The sequence below is a fragment of the Chrysochloris asiatica genome, unplaced genomic scaffold, assembly GCF_000296735.1.
Source record: "Chrysochloris asiatica unplaced genomic scaffold, ChrAsi1.0 scaffold00065, whole genome shotgun sequence".
In the NCBI taxonomy this organism is placed as follows: domain Eukaryota; kingdom Metazoa; phylum Chordata; class Mammalia; order Afrosoricida; family Chrysochloridae; genus Chrysochloris; species Chrysochloris asiatica.
The window spans coordinates 5,545,949-5,551,972 of record NW_006408583.1 but is presented as its reverse complement, the minus strand read 5'-3'; positions in this window follow the sequence as shown (position 1 = coordinate 5,551,972).

Genomic DNA, 6,024 nt, shown 5'->3' with positions numbered 1-6,024 from the left:
AGCAGAACAGTGTTCCATTCGACAATCCATACACAGTTTCTTTCGTGTCATTGACTGCAATACCCACAATGTAATGTCAGTTATCCTAAAAGTAGAGAAACTCTTTGACAAGATGGACTGACAACAGTTGGAGCAGGACTAGGCAATGGTTTGTTCTGTTACATACACTGTCTCCTTCATCAGAGCTTACTCTCATGCAGCTAACAACAAATCCTCCTTTACCTTCAATCCTACAAACTTTTCTGTTTTTTTAAGAGAGTATTTTAAAACTCTAAAATGATTTTTCAGGAATCCCTCAGGGTTCCAACTCACTGTTGATCTAGAACAGAAGTGGGCAAACCAGCAAGTCAAATCAGGCCCTGGGCCTGTTTGAACTAAGAATGATTTTTCCATTTCTAAATGGATAAGTAAATAGAAAAAGAATAGTTTTGTGACACATGAAGGAAAAAACACTTTTTTTTTCATTGACTGCACATAGTTTTCTAAGTACTCATTCTCCCTCAAACAATCACTGTAAAACTAAAATCAAAGTCTGCCTTTGTTAACTCATGACAGTCCTCAGCTACCAGTCACTTGAAAGCCATTTTCAGGAAAGAATACATTTTCCCAAAGAATGAAGCCATTAAAAATAGGGGGCTAACTCAAACAAGAAGGAGGAGAAAAAAAAGAGTTAGCAGTACAAAGACTATGATTTCTTATTAAGAAAAAACACAAAAAACATTTAAAAGAAATAAATTTTTACTTGAGAAATGAGGTTGTAATGAGGTAGTAATTGCAAAATTATGCCACACTAAAATTATTCAGGAGATACACATAACATTTTTTTTAAAAAAAACACCAGACACCTTTATTTGCAATGTGTGAGAAAATGTATTTATAAACAAAATTCCGTGGCTAAACCGGAGGAGGTCAGACGGTGACCTGAGAGCTGAATTGAGCCTATGGACATGTTTGGTTTGGTCTACATGAAGTTGTTGGCTTGTTTGTAATAATATGGAAAATTTGGAAAATTAAATTTTACACAGCAATTTGAGTTTTCTGGTTCTTCTGAGAACATGTTTTGGGGAGAGGGAAATAAAAAGTTCTAGCCACCCAGGGCTCACAATTCTGAGTGACAACTTAGCTGAAGATGAGTTAGGTTGTCCCCAATAGACTAGGTATATTCTTGCCAATTATCTCCAGCTCTGCTCAGACATTCATTTACATGACCAGCCTTTTAGTGGTTTGGAGGCAATTTTATCCCCCAGGATGCCTCTGCCCATCTAGAACAGGAGCAGGAAAACTATGGTCAGTAGGCCATATCAGGCTCCCGGCCGATTTGAGCTAAACATGGTTTTTACATTTTTTAAAGGATAAATGAAATAAACAGAAGAGGAATGTATTTGCGACACATGAAAATTATTTGAAATTCAAATTTTAGTGTCTATAAATAAAGTTTTATTGGAATACTGCCAACCTCATTAGTTGACATATTGTCTGTGGCTGCATTTGTGGTACAGGAACAGAATGGAGCAATTGCAAAAGAGCCCATATGGCCCTAAAAGCCTGAAAAATATTTACTACCATGCCCTTTACAGAAAAAGTTTACTGACCCCTGATCTAGAACAGTATTGTCCAATAGAAATTTAAGTTAATTTGTAAATTAAATGTATGTAATTTTACATTTCTACTAACAACATTCACGGGGAAAAAATGAGGCTTTCTGCTCCAGCAAAGATTTAAAGCCGTGGAAATCCTGCACAGGGTCGCTAGGAGTCAACCAACTCAATAGCACTCAACAACAACACTAGACACATTAAAAAAAAAAAAAAGTAACAGGTGATACTAAGTTTAATAGTATATTTTAATTTATCCCAATATAGTCAACATATTATAATTTCAATATGTAAGTACAGAATTTTTTAGAGTTGTAATTAATATAGAAATTATCACCAGAATCTTTTACATTATTTTTTAATGCTGTTCCTGTTGTTGTTAAGTGCTGTCCCTGTGTGGGGTTTCCAAGGAGAGCCTGGTGAATTTGGACAGCCAGGCTTGCTGTTCTAACTGACCTTGTGGTCCAGTGCTTATCTTGTCTTTGAAATTCAGTGACTATACACTTACAGTATGTTTCAAATCACATTAGCCACATTTCAAGTCCTCAGCAGCCATGTGAAGGACAAACGTAACCCACTGCCTCACTGTCGTGGACTCAATTTGGACTCATAGCAACCCTATAAGAAAAGGTAGAACTGCTTCTTAAGATTTTCAAGACTGACTCTTTATGGACTCAAACAGCCTCATCTTTCTCCCACAGAGTGGTTGCTGTGTTTGAATTAGGAACCTTTCAGTAAGCAGTCCAATACTTAACCCACCATTCCAACAGGGCTCCCTCTTGAACAGATAGCACTGTTAAATAAAATAAAAATGGAGTTGTATGGCTGAGAAAATTGCATCTATTGTCCTGTGGACTTGTCTTTACCAAAACCTAAGCCTAGCTTTCTTGTAAATCAAGTACTCATAGGCAAATAAGATCCTCAAAAGGCTTCTACTCTCCTTGACCAATGAAATCCTAACAGTACTTCAGTAGTAAATTCTAAAACCAATCAGAAATAAGCTTTTTTTTTTTTTTTAACTTCTGGGTTTTGTTAATAAAAAGCCAGTCACTGGCTACCCTCCCCAGTTGTGAATCTTCTACCCAAACCAACCTCATTTCTAATTGATTTTATTAACTCAGTTTCTTTTGACAACAATAATTTGGAACATAAGAATATTCTTAAGAGAAGGCAAAGGTTTAGCAAAGAAAGAAAGCCAGTTTACATAAGAAAGGGTGTTGGAAAATGGAGGAGGAACAAAAGCCAGTAGGACTGAAGATAAAGGAGGATTTGATGTTGTTTCCTGCCAAGAGTTAACTGTGGCTCAGGCAACCTTATGCATAATGGAGCAAAACATTACCCACATGCGCACATCTTCAAGATCATTTGTGTACCTGAGTCCATTGTTGTGACTGCTCTCTCAGTCCATCTCATTGAGGGATTTCCTCACCTCCAGTGACACTATTCTACCAAACCTGATGTCCACTTCTGGTCTTTCCTGATGACATGTCTAAAGTAAGGAGCCTAAATCTTGCCTCCTTTGTTCTAAGCGTCATTCTGGTTATAGCTCTTCTAAAGTTGATATATTCATTCTACTGGCAGTCTATAGTAGAGTCCCATGCCACTTAATGTCCAGGATTGTTGATGTTAATAGGTGTCGTTGAATCGGTTCTGACTCATAGCTAAGTTTAGGGTTTCCAAGGAGTCCAGGTGTGGCGCTGTGGGTTAATGCGCCAGACTGCAAAGCCGTTTGAACTGCAAGGTTGGCGGTTCAAGCTCACCAACTGCTCCTTGGAAACCCTATACAAGATCGCTATGGGTCAGAATCCACTCGACGGCACTTGACAACAACAAGAAGGAGCAGCCGGTGAGTTTGATGCAACGACCTTGCAGTAACAACCCATCTTTCAGTTCAGTGCTTATCCTACAGCAACACACCAGGACAGGTTCTGTGAAATGGATGTTATGTGACTTAGATGTTGTCCAACGCCATATTGTAGTCTGGTTCTGCCTTTTCTTCAGCATATTGGACAAGTGGCATGCCTTAGTAGTGATCATGCAGAGAGGAATATTTTTTTTTGGTTACTTGTTAACCACATCATTAGGAATTTTTCAATATCTGATAGAGGTTCCTCTTGCATCTTTGTTAAGCCTTGTAATTTTCAGTGGATCTGAAAATTTAACAGCTTTCAGCATTTTGTGTTTGTTTTGGGGGATCTTTGTGATTGTCAAGCCATGATATGTCTAAATCACAAACAGTAGCATTCACTGTTTTTCCCCCTTGGTATTGTTGAATAGCCTTTTCTTTTTACTTTCAAATCAATATGTACTCCTTTGCATCCTGCTAAGGCTATCACTACCCCCAGTATTGCTGTGTTTGGGAGCAATGATACACTTCATGGTAATATTTTCTAAAGAAAATGAAACAGAGAGATAATGCTACAATGGTCAAGAGATAAGTAATACAGAGGATCAAGTGCTGCTGCCTTCCAGTCAAAACATGCAACTGTTATATGGTGAACTTTTCAGATAAAAAGTACAGTACAGTTCAGACATATGCCAGTACCATAGGCATTTATTACTGCTAGCAAGACATACATGCATGTACCGCACCATCCTTTGCCTGGCAGCACAGTCACTTTGTATACACGAGATGGGAAGTACACATATTGATTGCCCGAAGCTGTTCCAATCACTGTGTCTCATTCTCAGATCAGGATTTCTGGAGGCTATTTTAACAGAATGCTACCACAGATTTATAAGTGTCTGACTTTGCCCTAAGGTAGTATGACAATTATTTGCTAACACAATTCAAATGCATTCGTTCTTCCTTATTATTTTTTCACTTTTCATCTTTTACATGCAGATTAGGTGATTGAAAAGACCATGACTTGGGTCAGGTACACCTTATTGGTGGTGGTGGTGGTGGTGGTGGTGGTAGTTATGTGCTGTGGAGTCGGTTCCGACTCATCGTGAGCCTCTGTAGGGCTTCCAAGGCTGTATATCTTTACAGGAACAGAAAGCCTCATCTTTCTCCTGTGGAACAGCTGGTAGTTTCAAACTGCTGACCTTGAGGTTAGCAGCTGGACTCCTAACCACCATGCTTCTTGTGACTCATAGAGGCCCTGGAGGAAAGAGCAGAACTGCCCCTATACGGCTTCCATGGCGGCATAGTTCTCTCATAGTGACTGGTGGGTGGGTTCGAACTGCTGACTTCGGGTTAGCAACTGTGCATTTTAACCACTGCTCCACAGGATGCCTTGACTAAACAAAAGCAACTCTGAAATCTGGATCTGCTAGAAGATGCTATACTTGAAAAATTCACCTTCAACTCACGTAGTCTCCCAATAAGCACTTAGGAATGTGCTAGCTTTGCTTTGCATCAATTGCTTGCAGCTGGAGAGCAGACAAGGTGATTGCAGAGCCTCCAGGAAGTCAGGCAGAGGGCAGGCAGGTCGACTGGAAAGCTCATAGGAAACAGCAAAATCGATTTCTCACTCTTCACAAGTGGAGAACTATAAGGAGTTTAAGGAGCACCGGTGGCTCAGTGCATTAAGCACTGGCTGCTAACTTTCAAATTCACCAGCCACTCTGCAGAGAAAGATGATGCAGTCTGCTTCTTTAAAGACTTACAACTTTAGAAGCCCTGCCAGACAGTTCTACTGTGCTCCTATAGGGTTGCTGAGAGTCAGAATCAACTCAGTGACAGTGGGTTGAATTGTGTTGGGTTTGTTGGTGGCACAAAGATTGGTGATTTGAACCCACCCAAATGTGGTGTTATAGGATCAGCACTGGACTGCGAACCACAAGGTCGGCAGTTCAAACCTACTACCTGCTCCTTGGAAACCCTCTCAAGGCTCTCTGTGTGTTGGAACTGACTCAACAGCACTTAACAACAACAATGGCTCCATGGAAGAAAGATCTGGTGATTGGTTTCTGTCCTTACAGCTAAGATAACACTACGGACCAGTTCTGTGCTGTCACATGGGGTTATTGAATGAGTTCAAATGATGTGATGGCACACAGAAACAACGCGGAGGACTTGAAAAGTATATAAATCCAAATGGGAGCATTGTATGCTGTCTTCTGATATATATATATAAACTGGTTTTGTAAGTGTCTGTATACTTGGTTATTAAAGAAACATTAAATCCTGTGTCTGTTGACGTTTCATGTATACTATTTTAAGAGACTTGTTATGAAAGCACCACATTAAGTTGAGAACTCTTTGTCAGAGTAGAGACCCAGAGGGTAGCAAAAATGAGTAGGTGCCCCAAGGGCAAGGAGAAGAATACTGTCACGTGGCCTTCACCTGCCCTGAGCTTCTGCTGTCAAGTCCCAAATCACTACTGCACCCACCTACCCACCTGAGTAAGGAGCTCTGGTAGCATAGTGGTTACGAATCGGGCAGAGAACTGCAAGGTCAGCAGTTCGAAACTACCAGCTGTTC